Here is a 24,466-nt window from a genome sequence, read left to right as displayed (position 1 = left end):
TCCCTTACTGCCCCTTCCAGTCATGTCCTTACCACTAAACAATTCTCTCTTTCAGTAAGTCACATGATAGACGTTAGCTGTTAACCCAGTTTAAGCTATTTTTGTTTCTTTTCCAGTATGCTCTGATCAGCAGCACGAACCACAAATAGTGCCCAGCAATTGGCGAGCAGCAGATGCCCGAATCCCATGTTTTTCATCTCAGTTCAATATCCTTGACTCATGCATCCTGTCTACGCTAATGTTAGTTTCCTGATTGCAGTGTGTCTGCAGCTTTGGAGTGTCAACAAGTGCCTGAGCCATCCCAGAAAGCTCGCTCCTCCTCTCTGGTCTTCAGTTTTGCTTGGTTTTAATGACTCTCTCTCAAAGCTACCTTGTTTTGCCAATTTACATCTGGAATCTTTGGATTTACACTGGAATTGCAGTACACTTTCTCCTCTAATTTTAAAATAATTATTTTGATAGTCTAGAATATTCTGCTTTGACATGTCAGAAGAATATGAGCTACTAACCACTAACAGTTACACTTACCTGCTATATTAATTACACTACATTCTCATACATACATATTACAACATTCTCCCACTTGAATGAAACACCCCAAACAGGAAGATCTGACCTAGAATAGACCATTGCTTGTTTGGGAGGTGCTTGTGTCTTTGTTTTCCAGATAATCTGAAATTCTCCTGTCCCAATTGCTGTCACGTTCTAGATAGTGTAGCAGTGACTTCCGATTGCTTAAGACCATTTATGATTTGCATTTTTCTTGCAAACTCATTAACAGCATTGACTAGGGATACAAAATAGTTGTCTTTTTCTTATATATGAAATATACAGCTAATACAATATATACAGCTAATACAAAACTCAAATTAGGATCACTACTACTTATAAAACAAAAACCAAAAACCGTACCACAGCAACAGGCAAAGTAAAAGTACATGACAAAAATGGACAAATGCGTTATTAAACTACTCATCAGAACTTTAGATGCATTCCCTTCCACCTTCAGCTATTTACTATAGAGACCTTTTCCTTACCATTATTTCAAATATTTGCCCCCAAACCTTTTGACGCAGCACTATTCTCACCTGCATTTTACAAAAGAAGGAACCAACAAGTTCCATGCAGCCAAGACTCCCGACTCCCAGCACGACGCTTTGACCACAACACCACTTTCTGCTCTGGATCCTTTTGATGTTTTCTTTCAGTAAGCTTATGTGGAACTATGAACCTAAAGTTGCAATTATGCTCAAAGGTTTTTAAACAAATCAGAGCTCAGGTCCCAGGAACTCTGCTCAAACAGCCCACAAAGAAACACATTACCCAGCCACCATTATTTGGGCAATGGGATTATATATACAAGGCCAAAAGTCTACAGAGTCCCAATTCAGATATATTTCCTTAAGTAATGGACTATTCATCTAATCAATTATTAGCTGAATAATAATTAGCTGAAGCGGATGGAAGACTGTCTCACCTTAAACCATGACAGCAAGGGAAAAAAATAGTAACGATCGCAGCAGCTGCATACACTAACACTTTGGGTAGAAACTTTAACTTGAGGCTCATATAAAGGGTTTTCTTTGTTTTAAATTACAAGTGGCGCCATTATCCAAAGGTGCAGTCCTCCCAAGAGAAACAAACTGAAACAATGAGAAACCTGAAGGCAGGAAGTACTGAAGCAGGACGGTGGGTTCAAATATCAAAGGCCTTATTTAGTAAGGTGTAAGTCATACCTTACTACATCATAAACTACTGTCCTCCTACTTGGAAATGAAGTTGCCATCTTTTCCTCCTTCCATGAGCTACTTCTGATGATTACTCAGTGTTTACTTGACCTAGCAATAAGCTCTAAAGCCCTCAGCCACTCTAACACAGACAGAGTGGTCGCACACACAGCTCTGAGTCCCGCTGCACAGCTCTGGTTGAGCAAGAATTGTCCTCCTGCACCGAGCTAACCCTGCAGAGGTGCTACCACCAGGACGTTCGAAACCTCTACCTTTTAGGGGTACTGGGGTGACCATGGCATGCAGATCTTCCTCTGCTCTGTTTTTAAACACTGTGCACTCTCCTTTATTTGTGAAGCATTTCAAAATAATATCATTTGTTTGTGATTGTAATCCTTTTATAAATAAATTATATATATATATATAAAGTTACTGATGAAGCAGTTTAGTTTACAATAATGCAGTTCAACACAAGAAAAGCTGAGCAAGTTAAGGTATCACACTTCTGTTCACCCCATGAAACTGCTTAGGGTGTGCAACACCCAGCTGATTTCTGCTGTGATATTCACACTCTACTGTTGCAAAGTTACAGTGAGCAAAAGAAATTAATGTCTTTCATTCTGATTTGAAATTGCTCTGAGCAGTCTATGCAGGAATCCATGCTGCGCATCTGAATTGTTCAGATAGAGTTTAATCGTCCACTTACTCTGTGAAAGGAAGGGATAGCTCATAGCACCCTTCATAGCTGAAAGGAAGCTATCAAAGTTGTAGGAGAAAGAATTCATTATATTCCTACCAGTATTTTTTAAACTCCCCTATTCTTGAACCGAAACATTGACTTCTCTTGATTATCTGTTCAGGCCATTTATAATGAATGTGTGTAGATTAAACAAGAAATCTCTCCTTCCCGGCTGTGCAAGCACTGATCACAATAAGCAGTCCCTGAGACCCATGATTTTCAGCTTTGCAAAACTTTTGCAATGAAGCTATGTTTAACAGATCTCATAGTTACACAGCTGAAGGCAATCCTTGCTCCTCTAAAATGAACACAGCATTAGAAAAAATAAACAAATACTGTGCCAGAAGAGGTAAGAAACAGCACTTCTCAGTTAAACTAAGAAATCGGAGCTTAAAAGAGGTAACTATAATGCTAGGCTTTATATAAAACTGGATTAGCATAGGTTTGACTACCTATATGCCTTATTGTATAGGTTTAGCATGACAGGTGTGCTATCAAACTGGATATGAATCCGTAGAAATAGAATATTTTACCTACCATGTTGGATCATTATTTATTTTTGCCTCTATAGACAGTTGTCTTTGAAAAAACACTGCTACACAACCTTGATAATTATTAGCTAAATCTTTGCTAAAATATCTCTTTAAAAATGCCCTTTGACTGTAGAAGTTTTTTGAATTATCCATTGAGGAAGAAGCAGTGATAAAGAACGTAGTTTCTTCTCAGAAATTATTCATCATCTGTGGTAGAAGTTTGCAGCAACTGAGTTATGGTGTTGTTATATGGATATTTCCCTTATAAAATTATAATATTTAAACTATCTAAAAATCTGATGCAAATCTGTTGTTGCAAGTGAATCCAAAATTATTCTGAATCTGTCTGAATATTAGAACTGATTGCCATTATTTGTATTACCACTAGCTTTCATAAGTATATTTCACATTGCACTTACAGGAAGCGCTTCTTTACAAAGATGGATGGTGCCCACATTTATCATATTGATAGCGCTTACCGTATCTATTTCTGTGGGTGGTTATTAAATATTTTATTTATTGCTGCACACAGCTGATCTGATTGCCATTAGTGAGACATATTGATAAAGTTATTGTGGGAGACTGATGCCAGTAATATATTTAAGACCGAGAACTACTTTATGTATACAAGTGATAATGTATGCAACTCCTGTTTCATCAGTAAAAACCCAAACAGGCCTGAATATAAAATGCTGTTTTGAACTTAGTCACAAGAATGTTAAGAATTTCTTTTTTTTAAGATTTATGTGTCTTCCTTGTCCACAGGGAGCAGCAGCCCTAGCAGTCTATTACTAAATTCGAAGATTGCTCTCATATCATCTTATGAATAAAACTGTCAGTCACAACACTGGTCTTACATTTTGCTATAGATTTTCTCTTTATTTTCAAACAGACTTTTAACCAGTCATCTACTATATTCAGAACAAAGCCATATCAGTCTAAATAGGACACCACGTGGTCTCCTCTGGATGCTCCAAACCACCTGGCCTTGCCTACTTTCCATGACACAGCCCACGTTTCACAGCTCGGCCCCAGTTGTGCTTTGCATGCAAGCAAGCCAAGGTTCATGACTTCAAGTCAAGACATCCCCTGAGTAGCCTAAAAGCCAGAAGTAATTGCATTTTTCATTTAGTTACTGGAAAGAAGAGACAAAAGATTCAATTCACATCGCAAGACTTTTTCAAGACAGCACAGCAGAAATACATATACAACTTGGACTGATTTTCAGAAGGGATGAATGTTGAACTTCCTTAGACAGGGGTAAAGAAAGTCATGGGAATTGGGAAGTGCCTGCTATCTTAACCTTTCACAGGTGCAGGACTATTCTTTCAAGGAGAAAAGCATTAGTTTTGTTTTGTACAGGGAGGTGAGCACAAAAACCTAACCTCTTCTAGAAGCTTATCTACAATAATCGAAGTAATACTGGGAACATTCTTAGCACTGCTTATCTATATGATAGGTAGTTTCTGTAGGAGAAGAAACAGGAAGATGAGGGAAAACCTACTTCCCTTAGAACAGTTCTTAACCAAATACATACATGAAAGTACTCTGTAAACATCACTAGAAAACTCATATTCCATATGTTATTTATCACTGCTGGAATTAAGTCATGCTTTTTCTTTTCACACCCCAAAGACTGTCAACACCAAAACATGTTTGTTGCTTAAGTGAGAATTATTCACTTTATAATTCATTACTACTAATATGAAGAAATTTATTTTTAATTTGAAGACAAGCATGGAAGCTACCTTTTTATTTTTTTCCTCCTCCAGTTTAGTGCTGACACAAGCAATTCATGTTTCTGCTCTTTCTCATTTCCGTTCTCATCTAACCACCTCAGTTTGTGGTTGTGGACCCAAGGTTTCTTATTGAAGGCCTGTTCCTCATGTGCTGTGCCTGTGACTTGTGTGAGGAAGCCACGTCAATAATTTCTGGGCAAGAACTTACCTGAGGTGAAGCGTCTGTTCTCAAAGTCGCTGCACTGGGCTGCTTTGTCAGATTCTGTCTGACCATGAAGTCTAAACAAGCTCTCCGACAGTCCAAAGAAACAAGAGGCATCAAGTGAATAATGTAGTTTTACCAACTGTCTACAACATTTTCTGTGAAGCCAAATTACTATGAATTTCAATGAAGCAATCCCCATTAAAAAGGATCCTGTCCCTGTCCTCTGAGTTCAGCCAACAACTGTATATGAACCTAGTGTAATGCATTTTAAAGAAATCAAATCTCTTACAATGTTGCCAGCTCCAGATATTCCTTACAAATAAATACAATGATTCCTATGACATTTTCAAAACCTCTGTAAGTTTGATTTTGAACTCCGAGAATCAACGTTGTCAGCTTTTCTTAACAAGTTCCTTGCTGTTGTTTACCACTTTTAGGGGGGAAGGGCCATAAAGCCTTCAGCATTAACACATCAAACCTAGCAGTACTACTACTGGCCCCACACATCTGGAAACCAGAAATTCTGATTGCTAATTTTATTCATTCATGCCTACTATTTCTTTAGAAGTTATATATAAAGATTCAAAGTGTCTCTTTTAAATGATCTGAAAAAAACAGTTTCTCATCAGAAAAAGTCTCCTTTCTGCGAGCAAAATACTTTAGATAATAATTTTAATTTTTAGTGCTTCCTGGTGGAAGACTTTCCTGTACTTGGCTGTAGCTGCCTGCAGCGCGGCCCCACATCTCTGCTTGACTGACTACAGCCATACGGAGTCAGTGAAGCAGGTGCTGCAGGTGCCTGCCAAGTATTTTGACTGCTCCCCCTCACCACAGCGAGAGGGACGCCTGTCAGGAGCCTGCCAAGTGCAGTGCTGGTCCATAAGTTTCCTGACCAACTGAAAATGTTAAAACTGAGTTCTGATAGAAGCTGCACCCTGGTCTTTCAGAAAATACACGTGTATTCTGCACTAAATAAACTAGTGGTTGACTAGCTTCTGCCACCTGATGCTTGGTAAAAAACCTCTGCCACCAAATGCATATAAAAGTCTATATTTCCAAGACAGAAGACAACAGATGCCTGCATACAGATACATTCCCTACCAGCTGTGATCCAGAGTTATTATCTGGTGCAGAAGCCAACCTCCAAAGCCAGCCAGCATCCCTTTGCTTTATTTATTCAGTAATGTCAGCCCCGTGTTTGAGCTAAGAGCCTCTACCGAGCAGCGACTGTGTCATTGTTAAATAAGTCAGGCAAGGTTAATTACCAGTGTGTTTACATATAAAGATGATCTGCGATGAGAAAGACTTCTCAAGAAAAGTACAGTGCGATTAAATAGAGGTAAAACACCAGATTGTTTGTTTAAGCTTTCCATTGCTCTAGAAGTAATTTTCTCTCTCAAGAGCCGGAGCACAGCTTTTTCTTTCAGTCAAGAAGCTGATTCACTCAGCATCGCTTTATTTAATCAAAATGCAGCATCTCAATAGCACATATTTTTCCCCTCATTGGCGGCTATCTGTGTTGCTAGGTTGGGTAGCGCCTGAATAGCCCTCACATGCAGACGTATTACAGATGTATAAAATGTCAACACAATTTACTGAGCCTGGTGAGGATGCCTTTGTTACAGCTTTTGTTTTAAATCCAGTACTGTGTCTGCCTCCTAGGGACCCGAAGTGAGTCTCTTTAAAAAAGAGCTACAGATTTATTCGTCCACTTTGAATAAGTGAAAAATGTGTTTTGTTGAAACCTCAGGAGAGTAAATGGATTTACTATAGAATCCCCTTTTGTTTATGGGCTTGATGAAAGCATTTGGCACTTAATGATTCCCAGGCTATTCCAAGTTTAAAAAAGAAGAAATCAAGTGTGCTGAGTGTTAAAATGTTTTCCACCAACCTCAAAGCAAATTTAATATAAAGACTTGTTCAGGTGTCAAATTAGTATGGCAGTGGAATGCTTACTAACTCGCCTCCTCAGCATTTACACCCAGTATAATGTCACATTTTGTTCTTAAAACAGAGCCAAAAGCACGGGGGGTGAGGGAGACCTATCCACGTGGCCACCTGAAATCCAAACCTGTTCCTCTCAGTTCTTGCTTCTCCCATCATCTGCTGCTCCTCCCATCTTCATTTTCTTCACAAAACTTTGCAAAAATTCTGAGATTACAGCACGTGCTAACTTACAAAAACCACAAAATAATTTCAAGAACGAAATTTATGTAAGCACAATGAACTTCCATTAAATTATTAAACTCCTCATAAGAGACTGTTTATGTTCTTCTATCAAATTGGTTCAATGTGTAAATTTTCTAACAGAGCGCTACCGACACTATAAGTACAAAGAGGACACAATAAATCACTGTTAAAAGGTTTTATGTAGGGATAGCTTAGTTAGCAGCAGTTGCGGCTTTTGGTGAGTGAACTATTTGCATTGCCGTCGAGAAATATTGCAGTCTACATCAGTTTTTAGGCCAATACTGATCACGACTAATAAAACACAGGAATTAGCAAGCTCTTTAAAACCTAATATTTCACCTAAAAATCTCAGAGCTACACATTCCCATTTGGAATATTCAGGAATTTTTCAGCAGAAATATTTTAAATGTTAAAAATACCTTTTTTTTTTTTGAGAAATAGCGAGCCACCAGTGCATTCCCACTGAGAGACCATCAGTTTCTCTTTAAGAGAATAATCAGGCATAATATGCTTATCTGATCCTGTTCTCTAGCCAATATATTTATCCCTTCAGCTTTTCCTCCTTCTTGTCAGCCTCTTAGGGCTCTGTTCTAAATATCGATCTTTTATAGATATTTACCCACAGAAGCTGCAAGACATGTCCAAGTCCCTGCAAAATACAGTATGTGATGTGCTAGTTCTTACTCAATCAGTTATTCTCAGTCTATGGGTTTTTAAAGGGAGGTTTCTCAGTCTATATTTTTTTTAACCTATATAAAAAAAATATCTCAAAGACCATTCAGAAGTTTGTATCCTTTTTACAAAGGCAGTTCAAAGCCAATTAGGGTCCCTCCTCACCAGAGAACTACATAATATTTTTTCTGTCAGGGAAACAGACTTTGTACTGAAGACATTTATGTAATTTGTTATTTGTATGGATCCCTCAGCATAAAGATGACAAACACCAGATAACGTGACCAGGCGGGTAGAACCACTCTGCTAAAGAAGTTATTTCTCTAAAATAAAAATGATTGAAAAATAAAGAGGGCAGAGGGATAGGAGGGGGATCATGATTGTATCCTAAGATTCTTCCTATCAAGGACAGCTTTGGTTTATTCCCTATAATGAACTGTTGACAACTGACTATTAAGAGAAACGGTGAAGAGTAAACATATATACACTTGTATACTTTACGACTTCATCATAACTTCCCGAAGGGACTACATACCTTTAAAATCCAAGAGCTACTGAATATTAAAGTTGCAGCAGATTTGGCTATTTAAAAAGTTTCCCAGCTCTAAAGGAGGAAAACCACTAGTTAAACTCTCAGGATAACCTTCCCCTGAAACCAAAGCTCTTCCCATCTCGGCCTTTTTGCTTCCGTTTCACACATAAAAGGGGTTTCTAATTAAAAACCTGTGAAGTACCTCAGGATGTTTCCTCCATGCAATCCATTAATTATCCTGAGAAAACCAATCATTATAACCCTAATGCTGACCTTAGCTTGTCTCTCACTTTGTAGCATTTACTATTGTTCTTTTCAAAAGGTATGAAGTGCTCCTGGCAGATCCATCCAGTCTAGCAGACTCCCACCTGGTTCAAACACACATCACGGTCTGATCAGATTGGCCTTTCTCAAAGCCATGGGTTGTACAGCCACCTGCAAGGATGCCACAGGGTTACCATCTCTGGGGTAGGGACTGTCCCCAAACTGCCAGTTACCTCACTCTATGTCCAAGATATCTTTTCCTTTAGTATACTTTGAAATGCAGCAACGTAACTGAGGTCAAAATCATTTCAAAGCTAAAAGAAAGAAGTGAAATAAACACCATTGTTGGTCTGCATAACATCATTTCACCCTCATAACTGCCTCCTTTGGTACAGCTTAAACTTGCTGCCTACAGACCACTGCCAGTCCCTAACTCGCTCGTCAGAGACATGCAAAAGATAATCATGGAGTTTAATGTCTATGAGCCATTAGAGTGGCCCACTTTAGGATAAAAAGGACCTGCTGCCCCCTTCAGACAGCGATTCATGAGGAGCAATGGGAACCAATGCTACATCAGACAGCACAGAGGATCACTCCTCTGTTCTCTCAGCTTAGCTGCCTCCCGTACCAGCGAGCACCAGCATCCCAGAATAAACCCAGGCAAGTGACAACAGCAGTGTTTCTTATTTACAGTGGCAGGGTAGTTAACCCACAGAATAATTTTGTAAGATGCAGTACGAGAAGAAAAACTATAACCTTAAGATGCTGGCTTGTAAGTAATCCTGTGAGGCCATCAGCTCAGTATCAAATAAGCCTTTGTATTTATTTTGAAACAGGAGAGCAAGGGAATCCCGGCAGCAAAGCAGGGAGCAGTAGCACTAGTGTGAGGTGAAGCGAATGCAACAGGGGTTTTTGGAATTGGTGCCACCAGCAGCATGCTGCGCCCTGGCCCTCAGGCGCAGCGGTGTTACTGGGGGAAATGCAGTGAGTGGGCATGCGTGTGGAGCGGGGAGGACATCTCCGAACCTGAAAATTGACAAGCCGAAAGCAGCTGGCTGAAGTGAAGCTTTTAAGGAACAGTAACAATCTGGATCATCTGAACACCCATTTATTACCAGCTTTTCCTTTTTCCTCATTTGATCTCCTCAAGCACTGAAAGAGGGTCCTTGCTACTGGCAGTGGGATACCTGGCAACAAATAATAAGGCAATACCTTGCCTTTTCCAGTGAGACAGCAGGATCCTGGCAATTTTTCTTCTTTCCTATCAGCTTACACATCTCTGCTAACCAACACTAAGTCTAGACTTCTAAAACTGTTTTAAAATTTAGGGTAACATACTTTTTGGCAAATTACATTCCAGGAAGCCTTAATTCACAGGAAATTCACTGAAGCTTTATTACTGACCATCAGTGACTACTGAGGCATATAAAAGCACCTATGCCACAGAAGATATATCCTCTTCGACTTAAGAATTGTTTTGGACTATAATACCTTGTAAGTAGCTGTCTCAAAACCAATAACATTGACCTGCAAATGACACTGTGGTCTGTGGATGTGGTCTACCTTGACTTCAGTAAGGCTTTTGACACTGTTTCCCACAACATTCTCCTTGAGAAACTGGCTGCTTTTGGCTTGGACTGGCGTACACTTCGTTGGGTTAGAAACTGGCTGGGTAGCCGGGCCCAAAGAGTTGTGGTGAATGGAGTTAAATCCAGTTGGAGGCCGGTCACTAGTGGAGTCCCCCAGGGCTCAGTACTGGGGCCAGTTCTCTTTAATATCTCTATCAATGACCTGGATGAGGGGATCGAGTGCACCCTCAGTAAGTTTGCAGATGACACCAAGTTAGGTGCATGTGTTGATGTGCTCGAGGGTAGGAAGGCTCTGCAGGAGGATCTGGATAGGCTGGAGCGATGGGCTGAGGTCAGCTGTATGAAGTTCAACAAGGCCAAGTGCCGGGTCCTGCACCTGGGGCGCAACAACCCCAAGCAGCACTACAGGCTGGGAGATGAGTGGTTGGAAAGCTGCCTGGCTGAGAAGGACCTGGGAGTACTGGTTGATAGTCAGCTGAATATGGGCCAGCAGTGTGCTCAGGTGGCCAAGAAGGCCAACAGCATCCTGGCTTGCATAAGAAGCAGTGTGGCCAGCAGGTCTAGGGAAGTGATTGTCCCCCTGTACTCGGCTCTGGTGAGGCCGCACCTCAAGTACTGTGTTCAGTTTTGGGCCCCTCGCTACAAGAAGGACATGGAGGTGCTCAAGTGAGTCCAGAGAAGGGCAACGAAGCTGGTGAGGGGTCTGGAGAACAAGTCTTATGAGGAGAGGCTGAGGGAGCTGGGATTGTTCAGCCTGGAGAAGAGGAGGCTCAGGGGCGACCTTATCTCACTCTACAGGTACCCTAAAGGAGGCTGTAGAGAGGTGGGGGTTGGTCTATTCTCCCACGTGCCTGGTGACAGGACAAGGGGGAATGGGCTAAAGCTGTGCGAGGGGAGGTTTAGGTTGGATATTAGGAAGAACTTCTTTACTGAAAGGGTTGTTAGGCATTGGAACGGACTGCCCAGGGAAGTGGTTGAGTCACCATCCCTGGAGGTCTTTAAAAGACGTTTAGATGTAGCCCTTAGTGATATGGTTTAGAGGAGGACTTGTTAGTGTTAGGACAGAGGTTGGACTAGGTGATCTTGGAGGTCTCTTCCAATCTAGATGATTCTGTGATTCACCACTGCACCTGAATAGTCACAGTCCTTTGCTGGGACTCTATCTCTGCTGCAGATCCTGAATCTAAACATGGTTCACACAAGGGAAGTCACTTCCATTTTTCCCCAAACAATCCAGAGATTTCTTTCAAAATCACATCCCTGACTTGAGCAATGCAAGGGCAGCCCAACAGGCCCCATCAGCACCAGAGCCATTTTAAGACAGGATCATCAGAAAGCATGGAAAGGAGTTGGAGATTGCAGAGTTATGCTGCTTAAATAACAGCAAACCAGCTCAGACACCCAAGGAACTACAGTCACTGCTGTTGTTACCAAGTTCTTACATTTTACGTTCAGCCACAAAGCATAACCAGGAGCAGGCATATTCAGTGGTATACATTAAAATGTCTCAGCAAACAAAGGCCAGCAGAAAAAGCGTTGCCCTTTCAGGAATGCTGGGTTACATCTGGCAGCAAAAGGCTGGGAGGAGGTCGCTGGCACATAGTCATTTGTTCCAATGCCACAGAGGACAAAGACAAGCAAAAGCAAAAGATGAACTTTTTAGTTAATCTATTCTTTTAGGTTTTGCATTAATGCTAACATTTGAAAGGAAATCGGGTGATATTTTCTTTGCTGCACGTTAAACAACTACTGAATAGTATTTCAGTCCCAGTAACTGCGTAACCATATTCTGAAAGTACCTGGCAGCATCAGTTCAGGCACCTCTTGGTACACGTTATCATCGGGGATCAGGCTCCAAGCCAGTGCCTTTTATGTCCTGATGACTGACACAGGACCATTGCTGAGGAAGGCATAGACCGGATGCTTGCACAGCAGCCTGTTCACAAGGGAGGACTTTCCCTGGGCCCTATTAACATTTCAGCACTTAAAATGTAATCACGCCTGCTCTGTGCCCCTTTGCCAAGTACCTCTGGCACTTTCATACCTGAGTATGAGCTAAAGCAAAGCTATTGGCTACTTTCCAGGTTAATGAGTTTCCAGTCTCTAATGAAAAGACTGGAGAGAAGCTGTAAGACACACTTACAAACAACTCCAGCAGAGCAGCACATCTGCCTGGGGAGCAACAGCAGCCATCAGGCTGCATTTGTCCTTTATGAGAGCCCATCTCCTGCCTCGTTTAAATTTTTTCCCCTTTTTCTATTTTTCCCAATCACTTTTCCCACCTAAGGAGAGTGGAAATATGAAGGTAATGAGTTTTTTGTTGTTTTGTTTTTGTCAGATCAATACCACCACCTCATTACCTTCTTGCCCTTTGCTTGGTTTCTCTCTCCTTTTTCCTCCATTTGGTTCTGGTGATCAACATGAGAACAACAGCTGCAGCTGGCTACATTAGCTGAAAACAGCTCAGCTGTAACTGATCTAACTGAGACATCATAACGCCACTAATGTTCTCATTGCTAATTTGTAGTGCTATCATCGGTGCCACAGACGCAGAAATGGATCTTTGCAATTTTACAGATGAATTCACTCCAATCTTGGTGTAACTTTACAAGTGGTTGCTGAGAAGTCAGTCCCTGGGCACTCCGAGGTAAATCCCAGAGCACAGCGTTGGCCATAAGGAAAGCAGAAATGTCAGAACAAATACAGGGGCAACGAAGCAAAAGTATCTGATACAGCAGGAATTCTCCCTTGCAATACAGTCACAGAAACTCCAAGGTAACCCCAAGTTTTAACAGTCCCACTGTATAAATCAGCTTCCTACATACTGATACAAGGCTTTCCAGGCAGTTCTTAGTTGCTGATCATTGTCCTGCGCCTGCTGTTTATGTAAAACATATTAAAACCATCTTCTCCCAACTGACTTACTAGATTTAATGTATTCTCCATCACATTACACTTACCATTTAGGCATGGCTACTGCTCGTCCTATACTGGTAATAATCTTTTAAAAACATTATACCCACAGACAGATCACCAGGCTATTTCTAGGTCACTCAAGTCTGCTGCCACCACACAGTTGCCATGGCAGTTGTTGAACAAATTCAAGGTACAATACTAGCACTGAACATACCAGTCAAGAAATTCAAGGTGCCTATGAAGAAAGGAATTCTGTGAACAGCATAAGTTCATAACCAACACAAGACCACTTTAGTTTTTGGAGCAGAAAAATACAAACCTATTATTCAGCACCCAGGATCTGCTCCTAGAGCAAGTGGGAAGACAGAATACAAACTTATATTGTGTACAATATCTAACTCTCCTGTGCAATAAAATGCCAAAAACCAGCAGCCACTTCTTCACAGAAGTTTCTGGTAATAGCAGCTGGAATAACAAAAGCAACCTGAGCCTCTCATTTTATGGGTCTGCATCAATCCCACCGAACACGACCTGCTGCATTTGCTAGACATACATACACGAGTGAGCTCATTCTGTTGTTTTGAACCATGAAAAATGGTGAGCCCTTAAATTGATGTAAAGAAGGAACAGCTTTATTGCCTTTTGCTTGTGTGTGCCTGTGCACAAGTTTCAGTGGATCCAGGGCCGTAATGTGCATGACTGTATCACAAAGACAGCGTTATTCACATTTACCTCTGCAGGTTACAGGGTCCAGCCAACAGAAATGACCGCTGTTTGGGGCAAATGTAGGAAGTGGGTAGGAAAAACTCCCCACTTCACCCCAAAGTGGCAGCAGAAGCCCTATTTTAGAGGACTGGGCCCCCTCCCTTTGCCCAGACTTGTCACAATCCCACCTGCACCCAACAGCAGGGCAGTGACAGCCCCGCTGATGGAGACGTTTGCCTCAGCAAAGCTGATTCAGTTCCACCGCCAGGGAAAAGCGACCAGCTTCTCTCTCAGAAAACCTACACCAGTGCTTAGGCCTCCTCATCCAGACATGAAAGAGAAGTGCCACAGCTGGTTAAATAATTCTGCTCAGAAGATTAAGTATGTAGCACAGGCTTCTGAAAGGAAACATAAGAGTGGCTGTCATGCTTTCAGTTGCCCTGATAGCCATGCACTTTGCGAAGGATGCCAAGTGTTATTGCAAACACAGTTTGTACTTCCATGACAGTAAGTGCTTCTCTGCTCCTTTTCATTGCCACAGACCAGTGCTTTTGATCCATCAGCAATGCTCAGCACTCATTCCCAAGGGAAATCCTTTGAAATGTACCTTCATCTTGATCGCTGACCTCAAGCTGGTCCACACTGTAAGCACTAGTGCAAAGAGCTGCAGTTGCTTTGTGCGGGACTTTATCTGATTACCAGATTTCAAAGCAGCTAAACCCAGGCTAATCCACCACATAAAAGAGTCAAACCATTTTTAATGCAGGTTCTTTCTTTTTAAAACCTAACAAGGGGCCTAACATTCAAACTAAAATTTAGCATAGCTTTCTTCTGACCCAGAGCCAGCCTACTACAGTTTATCACTGAAGATTATATTGTATTAAGAATATTATTCTAGAAATAATAGAACATTAAAGCTACTTAGGAAAACCAAACATACATAGAGAGCCAAGAAAAATTTATGAACAAAAAAAAAAAACCCACCACAGAACAGAAGATGAAAACTGAATAGCTTAAGCTATTTGTAAGCAACGGGCAATTATTACTTTATTCTGATACCACTAATATATCCTATGAGAATATTGATGTCCTGTATTTTGCTTAAAATAATGACTAACAAAGAAAGCTGAACATAAAGACTGAGTCATTCATCCACTCCATTTGACACAAAAGTCACTTTGGTGGAAGCTGTGTCAATTCTTTTAAAAAGCACATAACATCTGCAACACTTAAATATATATATAAATGCTTAGGGATTGGGAGCTCCAGCTGCCGTGAGACTGAAGAAATCCTCATGACATCAGAAAGCAGGAATTATATTTCATTCACCCTTTTTGCCATGGTAAAAAAAAAAAAGTAAACATGATCCAGATGTTCCGGGTGTTAAAGAGAGTCTACTTGGTAATTATTGTCCGAGACACAAACTTTTTCTTTATAGTGCTGAAATAATTGACTTAATCCAGAAGTAAAGAACTCAGAAATACAGCAGCCTTCTTCCATTACTCTTCAGGGTGGAGGACACGGTTCAACATTTTTTCACATTTTGATACTTTAAATGAAGTCACACAGTTTGGCCGTTAGATAAACAAGTCAGAAAACATAAACCAATGAGCTGATATAACTAAATAATGAAGTATCAAAATGGTAAGTTATGTTTCCTACCAAGTTATATGAAATAATGTAATTTTTTGTAATAGACGTCACTTAATATAGAAGAATTTATTTGTAATTATTTTCAGTTCTTTATGAGAATGGTTCTGCTTTTCTTTTTAAAGGGGAGGGGAGAACCCCTGAAGTTTTGGGTGCAAAGCGTATTGCAACTGCCTAGAATACATTCACTTTTCCTTTTAAGCTCTCTGCATTTATTTTCATCAAAAATGAAAATGACACTGGCACAAGGAGGCAAGCTATGAAGGCACCTCGCTCCTCTAGGTCAGCTCAGGCTTTGGAAGCGCACTGAGCACGGTCAGAGGTTTACACCGGTGCTCGGTGCAGACACTTAGGGTGCGCTACAGCACTGCATCAGCACTGCTGCTCTCAGAAGCACCAGGGGAAATGGCAGCTATCCGAGCATAACAGTGAGGAGCAGGAAATTGCTCTTAAAAATAAAAGCTCACATACAAGTTTCCATCATTAAATTATAGTGGAATAGCACAGTAAATATTTATGGCACATCCTCTGTCTTAAATCTGTTTTACAATATTACCAGCTGTAGGGAAAGCACGTACCGGCTTTCCTCAGCTTCCCTCACTGGTGAGCACCCTTCGCTAACTTCGCTGACACCAGACAGCCGTCATGACCAAGGAGAGAGGAAACCCAGGGGAAACCTTGGAGGAAACTCAGCCATTGCAGGCAGGTATCTCCCATCTGGGGCCTCGTGCTGGGATCATGCCCAGGACCACAGAAAACAAACTGCAAGAAACGCTCAGAGATCATAACACACCAGCAGGAATGGGCAACACTCCCATCTTGTGCTGATGCTCATGTTTTGGCATTTTGGGCTTTTGCCACTCCAGCTTCACATCAAGCATGGAGCAGGTCAGCAGAGGATACATGCTCATAGGTGTGTGTCAGGGGAAGATCCTCAGTAATGTACAAATCTTCTGGTAAGCCTCCTTCTGAATTGATTTGAATGGATGGAGCCTTGTCCCTTGCCTCAGACACAGTGATGTGATCTCCTACCCCTTACTAGCAAAGAAGAAACATAATGATAAGCAACAGAAGACATCATGTTAGGCTATGTTGCACAACCTATGTAAATTCAACAGCAGCATAACATTGCAAGCATAACAATTTAATCAGAGCAACAGAAAATACAGTATTTTTGCAACATTCAGACTGTTTCCTCATGTGCAAGCTTGGAATAAAACAGTTTATTCAACTGCAGGATGCAGACAGATTGAATAAAAGCATCATGCAAGGAATGCTCTGTCCTTGCCTCTATTTCCTTCAGCCTCCTTGCCATTACCTTAACATCACAGGTATGAATTAAGAGTCTCATGGGTAACTAAGGCCATGCAATTCTCATCTCTGTAGCGGACAATCTGTGGTGATGCCTGGAAAGTCTCCTGAACTCCAGCGTACAGCAACCGATGCAATGGGCCAGGCTGATGCCAGGCTTGCAGGTAATGCCTGACCTTAAAAACTCCATCAGCTTGAAAACAGATGTGAGCCATACAGTGAAGCAACTTATGGCTCCAGTTAACTGAGTCCTTATAGACAAAGAACGTTTGTTTCCTCACACGCCCGCATTATGCACCAAAAAGAGATTACTCAAAAATGCTGGTCTTCTGATACTGCTTAAGTGAACATGCTTGCAATGGGGATATATTTTACAAAGGGTATTTTGACTGCCAAACGCTGCAGATCTACACAAGCTGTGACAGTGTTTGCCCACATCCGACTCGTGGTATTGGAATTAATCGCGTGTTGCTGCAAAGCCTGAAATCTGTGCTACCTCTTTCCAGAGGAATCCAGATATATGGCACAAAACCCAAAAGCCTCTGGAACAGCTCCTAGTGAAACTTCCTTGAGGTGATCAGCAAACTATAAACTACAGTTAGGCTTTTATCTCTATCACCCACCAGGTTTGTGAATTAGCTATGAAAGGAGCTCTTCTAGGTAGGCACACGTTGACTGTCAGAGGGGCTGATGCCACACTGCTCTTTGACTGAGGGCAGAGTAGGAACCAATGAAAAATATGGGTACCAGGTTTATGAAGCTGGCTGGAGGTTCACGCCTTAGCTAAGATACAGGACATTTCAGGAAAAGTAGCTAAAGCACAGATGAAATTCAAGCCAAAGTACTCATGAAGATGTTACAACAAAGACAACCTCTGCTGAATGGTTGAGACCTCTTGAATAAACTTCCAAAAAAAAAACACTAACACACACTTAAGGGAAATCCTATTAATCTGAAAGGGTTTCAAGAATGTGTTGAAGTGTTCTATTGAGTAACGATTTCCTCAGAGCTTTGTAGGTGAGCAAAGTGTTGGTTTAAACCTCCTGTTATTCTCAGTAAAAATAAATAAGTCCAGTCTAAAATAGCCCATGTATAAAGAACGAGAACACAACAAAAACTACACATCTAGAATTATTTAATAAAGTACGTAATTACCCAGATCATTCTAACCATTTCTGACATTTTTTATGAAAGTGGAGTGAGGAAACACCACCACCACCCACCTCCAGTTGGCTGGAAGACTGAAACTTAATTAAACTATTTATGCAAGCACCCTACTTCCAGCGGCAGCAGCAAACATTTCAAGAAATTTTATTTTTTTTTAAATCTTCATTGGTTGTGTAAGCAACACACTTACTAGATTCATATTACCAATAATACCCATGAGTAGCATGTTTAGGATTGACTTGAAAAGAGAAACCCTATTTCTTTCAGAAGTCCCTAATATTTGAATTAATGATGATGTCATCAAATAGAGTTACAGACACAAACACCTAAAAATCAGTAAAAGATTGTCTTATTATTTCTGCATCTAAGGTCACCATTTGCAACTGAGAGACCCTATCGATACCTTTGCTTTGACTACACGGTAATCCATCAGCACAGTCAGTCAGCAACTGTGGTTTAATCAAATTTTTTTTTTTTTTGATGATACTTATTAAATTAAAAACACTAATCTCCTGGGATAGGAAGAAATATTTCTACTACTTATACCACCGTGAAGAAGGCATTTGAAACAGATGGAAAGATTGCATCCTGAAGTTGCCTCCTTCCCTCCCAAGATTTTTAAAGGAAGATTTTTAAAGAGCAGCTAAGGGACAGGCATCTACATCGGGAAACTCCCATGCCCAGTTCCAGGCAAAACCTCTAGGGTTGATGCAATTTTGGCATTTAGGTGCAAGAATCACACCATTATCATTTCAGGATTATCATTATTTTTTCTAAACATGCATACAAGTAATTTTAGTGCCACCACAAACATTTTTTATTCCATTTTTCACTGCAGAAGTGGAGAGGAAAAAATAAACAAAACAAAAAAATAGCTTGACAAGTAGGGTAGGAGAAGTGTATTCTGTTTTTGTTCAGAGCACACTGCAGCTTCCCAGAAAACAGGACTCTCTCCTCTTCTTTCCTCCCCTGTTAACACATCAGTAATAACCTCCGACTATTCTGCCATAAAGGTTATCTGACAGTCTAGAGGACTGTGTGTGTTGCAAAATAGCAATTCCATTTGTTTCAACATATAAAATCTTCTCTGGAATGAGAGAAGTTAAAACATATGCTTAAGTTAATGAAATTCCCACAGTGAATATTTACACAAGTAAAGATAAGTCTTCATATATGTTTAGCTTTGCATCAACCTGGGCAGGCAGGGAGGGAAGAGAGAGAACCATATTTTGTACCAAAGTGAAGACATCTCATTATGTTTTTGTGGAAATCATCACACAAATTCCTCATCCTGACCGGTTATATAGGGCCTGTGCATTTTTGCAGGAAGAAAGAGAAGGCCAGAAGAGACAATAAATGACATCAGGCTGTATAGAAACAACACGATACAGCAAGTTCTGCTTTCACTTCGACAGGATGGAAATGCATCTGGATCATCACTCTTTTGTGTCATGTCTGTGCTGCTACCACCGGACTAACCATACTTTCCTTGTCTAGCCCAGTGGCTCAGCATCTCCTATAGGTGAACAAGACAAGGGAACCACTCGGTCACTCAGCTGAGTCCTTGTGAATCCATAGCTGCTGCTTGTTTGGTGTAGTTGTGAAGGCCACGTACCACAGCCTCATGGTCCTCAGCATGGAAACCACCGCCCTAGCCCTTCATTATAAACACCGCAGTTATCAAATATAGCCAGAGTAGAAGTTCACAACAGACCACAAAATTATACTTGGTGTAAAAGCCAGAGTGGTCCTCCATTTCCACTCACACCTGGTTTTGATCAGTGTATTGGCATGGCATTTTGGCTGCTTGAAGCAACGTACTGGATATGATGCTATACATGGCACACCGTCCTGGAACAGGGGACCACAGAAGCAGCAGTCCCACGTGTAGCACCGTGCTCCTCTCCTGCTCTCCCACACTGGCAGCTTTTTGCTGAAGTACAGGGGATTTTTTCTTTCCCTCATTCACCCAAGTAAAGAACAGGGATTATCTATTTAAAACTCCAGGGAAAACATGGTAATATTAAGTAGTCAGCTACTAAGGAAAGAATAATCCAATTTATTTTTCAAAAGCAAGTATCCAATTAATAAAGGAAATACAGTTTACTATTTTTCACCTGCCTCCAACAAGAAAGTGAAATAAGTCAGGAACATTTTTTTTTCCACTTTTTCATCTTAATAAAAATAGCGACAGCATCACTATGATCACAGACAACTTTTCATACATATTATCATAGTGTTGATGTTGGCTCCAAATGATACATAACCCTATCGCTACTGTATACTTGAGCAACATGGGCATGGAGGTGGAGGGCAAATCACTCCCCATGTCATCTCCTTGATGACTGTTTCAGGAATCAGAAGATTTTTTTTTCAAGACCCCCCCCCCCCCTTTTCTTTTGGCAAAACGGATAGAAGACAAATGTAAAAACATTTACATATCAGAGAAAAGATGCTTGCTTATGAACGAGATTGAACAAAAACTGTCCTTATGGTCTTAGTAAAACACAGACATGTGCACCTACTTTGCAGCTGAGGTAAAAGAAAAAAATAGTTTTGCACCCAGTTTGAACACATTAAAAGGTAATAACATCTCAGGCAATTACAATCATACTAATGTACAGGTGGGTTGAAATGATTGCTAGTAGTAGTAATTCAGCAAAACTCATTTTTCTTTCCATTTACTCAGAAACAGGTATTATCTTAATTATCCTCCATTAAAAATGCCTTATGAATTTATTTATGTGGTTATTAAATATCTAAAGACAGCACTTGAAATCTAAAATGAAGTATTTTTCCAGATTTTGATATTAAAGAATGGAAACATTTTTTTCTTTTGAAACATGATTATACCAAGTTACTTTGTCTCATTTAAATACTATTAAAGTAAGGCTTATAAATTGCTTTTCCTGAAATCCTCCTAACATTACTATGGTGAATGTAATATAATGACATGTTGCACATTCAAAAAGATAGGGGTATATTATGCCTAATATAGCGTAAGGCTCTGGATAAATTTGAAGACAAGGGATCTAGATGAGTAACCTTGAACAAGCACCCATTTGCAGCTGTAGATGGTGATGGATTACTTTCACCTGAAGCACTGTCAGACAGATCACCCTGAGCACACCAAGTGCTGTATATGGCACACAACGACCACAGAGATAGAAGTGCTTTACTTGCACAACAGGAGCAGCTTCGAAATAGCCCTGTATTTATGGGCTCCAATTCACTAAACACTTGCTCCTATGAATAACCAGCAACTAACAAGAAAATCCCTACTGAGCTGTAGGGATTCATTGCTGGCAGGAGAAGCTCCTGGCAATAGTAAAGGAATAACTGCTTGCAGAAACAAACAGTGTTTTACACATCTACTCTTATTATTTGCCTCATTTTAGAAAACCACAGTTTGTGATGACAATTTAAAGTTAACACGAAGGTGTTTAGGCAGTTTGAACTTGTCAGTCTAAAAGTTTTGTTCCCAGAAAACTCATTTGTTTCCCACCTCCCCTCAGAGGTGCCCATATTTTTGAAGGGGTTAAGCAGGTGGCTGGGCCTCATCCTGCACAAAGGCATGGATTCACTTTTAGGCTTGCCCATAACCTTGGCAGAGCTAGGCAAGAGCGCAGGCACGAGCCCTGCCAAGATCTACAAAGCAGATCCCCTTCCTTGCCAGGCTTTCTCAGCCTAGGAAACATTCTTGTGTCCTTATCATTCTTAATGCCTTTTTTCAAGCAGCAGCACCAAAATAACAACGAACTCCCCTACCACCATCACGACACTGTCCATCCACCAGCCCCATCTATTTGGGAGATAAACTGGGGGGTTGTCTCTAGCCCAGGAGTACCCTTACTGGAGCACCTGGCCCAGGGGACAACATGGGGCTTTAAAGTCACATCTGTGCTGAAGGAGATAGGACATGGGAAGTAAATGTCCAGGCTTGGTTACAGGGCTCTCTAGCATCTTTCTCCACAGAAGTGACTTCACTTATGTGGAAAAATTACTCCACAGGCCTCTGAGAGTGAGAGAAATAAAGATCATACACTAGTTTTTACTCCATCTTATAGTAAACGGTAGAAAATTGGGTACAGAAAAATGCAACTTAACTGCGTAACTTAAGAGTTAGAGCACTCATTCAGGATAGGCCAACTGGGCTTTGTATTTGACATTGAGCATGCCATCATCTAATGAAAAATTGAGCAATTCCACAAGCAAAACCAAGAGCACTCCATCTCAGACTGTTTCTCAACTCCCCGGCTTTAAACATTCCCATTAGAAAGTTACATATGGTTCAAACCCTCAGTTAGAGAAGGGATTTGAGCTCTGGCTTCCACAACCTGAGCCACTATTCTCACCTCTAATTACATTTTTATTTTCCTCTTAAGAGGTTATTGTTCCAACAAGGTTTTCTTTCTGAGAAACTTATGAGGGGTACATCATGATGGGATGGCTGCAGTGCAGCCACCTCCTGCAGTAACAGCCGGTTCATACTTCTAAACCAAGCATCTGTGGTTTGCATCTTGGGAGCAGAACTGAATTAAAACACAGCTTAGTATGCCATTAAGTGTCTGATTAACAGTACTCTCCACATTATTACATTCACTGACATTGGATTTATTAAAGTTGTTGAAACCAAACAAAGAGGGTGGGAAAAGGAGTGCCAGCAAACAGTATCTTTTTGTGTCTTACAGTGCTTCTTCCTTAAGGGCAACCAGAGGCTGCTACACTTTCAAAATTGCCATTTCAAAACTTTCTGGAACTTGGCCACAGAACATTCTTTTCAAATTGCCATAGACACAGATCACTCAGATATGGGACACAAAGAGACATAAACAAAACACCAAAAAAAAAAAACCATAGCTGCACACAAGCAGTTGCCAGCAACACATCACAAAAGGACTGTCCACAGGTTTAGCACTAACATTCTTCCTCTTCCCAAACCTCATTAGATGTAAAAGCTACAGAAACAGGAAACCATCTCTTAACCTTCTCAGACTACATAACTATTTTAAAGCATTCACAGTGTACTATGTTTTTTTTCCTAGCCTTCTACACACTTGAGATTTTCGGATTTTAAAGTAAATGCTTACCTTTGTGACGATGAGGATCACAGTTCAGCAACCTGCTTCTCAAAACAAGGCAACACAATTACCACAGGAGTGCTAAGGAGAAGGACGAAGTTCACAACTGTGTGTATGCTGGAAAATCTCTGTACTCATGCAAGCACACTAAACTGCATACTAAGGGTTCAGCTTGCAGAAATTGCACGAACCGAAAGCCCAACAGGTGCTTGCAATAGTCGTCAGCTGGAGAGAAACAGCAAAATGTAATTGCACCCAACTGCGGAATAATTACTTCAGGACTCCCACCTGCCTCAGTCTGGCTGCATTTAAAAGATCAGGACTCCAAAAAATACTCTACTGTGAAGAAGGAAAGGGGGGTAGGTGATAGCAGAAGGAGCGAGTTTAAATGCTTTTGATTTCTGGGTTAGCATGTTCAGTACTATTTTATCAGGTGGGTACCAGTTCTGGCATCGGCTTTGTTTAAAACAACAAAAAAAATGACGCACGCAGAGCAACATGGATCATTTCATAAGAGATTTTTGTCCTGCTAAGACCTTGTCTGTGTATGCAGCAGGCCAACAGGATGCTAGTAGCTGTTGTAGTGAGTGCCCAGGCTCCAGAGAAGCCAAAGACACTGCCTCCTTGTATCCCCCAACAAGGACAATGGCCCGGAGGGACACCTGGGATGGCAGGCAGGTGTGGCAAATCTAGCCTGAGGTGCCACTCAAAGGGGATCTCTTGCTTTCTGATAAAAACTTGAAACGTCTTAAACCCTTCTAAGGCCTCCCCTGGAGTCAGACCCAGTTAGAAAATGTTGACAATTTTTGGCCTTCTCTTGCCAGTCAAAGTTTGGAGTGACTCAATTTATTTGTTTCAAAAGTTACTGACAAAAAGGCAAATGTTTTGTAAAGTTCTGTAACCTTGTATTTTGTAAAACATTTTGAAAAACAGTATAACTATAAACCTCCGTTTGCTGTTGATTTACGTGTTCCTAATCTTTCTGTATGACTGCTAGATATTTCCGTTTTGAGAGTTTATCACAGTCTTGAGCCAATGCCACCTATATAATAGGAAATCCCAATGCCAAACTACCAGCTTTTCAAGAAATTAGTGTAACTATGGCTTAATGTTCCAGTACTTAAAAGAGATACAACTCAAATCCATTATTATTTACACCATATGTTAACTAGTAGTTGAGATGCAAATACTGCATTTCCAGCTTAGGAGCAGTGGAATTTATAACTATTAGATTCATAGGTGCTAGGAAATGCAGAAGATGCATATTTTTGTAAAAATTCCTGGCATTGACTGATGTTTCAATTTTCCATTTGAAAGACATAGCTGTTGAAATATAGTTGAAATAACATTATTCTGCATCTTCCAACTTTGGTAAATTAACCTACTTTGTTATTTTTATGAAAGCTGTAAAGTCATACAATTTTGCAAAGTGAAAAATCTAATACA

At 40.7% G+C, this 24,466-nt stretch overlaps 1 protein-coding gene across 10 annotated transcripts in view; it reads left to right on the top strand.

Annotated features, from left to right (window-relative positions):
* Window positions 1-7,134, top strand: part of LOC310898849 (uncharacterized protein) — a 283,775-nt gene extending 276,641 nt beyond the window's left edge. For all 10 annotated transcript variants that reach the window (XR_014583776.1, XR_014583777.1, XR_014583778.1 and 7 more), the window contains one exon: window positions 117-7,134. The gene's annotated coding sequence lies outside the window, so the exon portion shown is untranslated. The remainder of the gene's footprint in view (window positions 1-116) is intronic.
* Window positions 7,135-24,466: the final 17,332 nt, after the last annotated feature.

The sequence above is a fragment of the Anser anser genome, assembly GCF_964211835.1.
Source record: "Anser anser genome assembly, chromosome: 4".
Classification (NCBI taxonomy): Eukaryota; Metazoa; Chordata; class Aves; order Anseriformes; family Anatidae; genus Anser; species Anser anser.
Note: the sequence above shows the minus strand (reverse complement) of the source record. Positions and strands in the feature narration are given on the sequence as shown.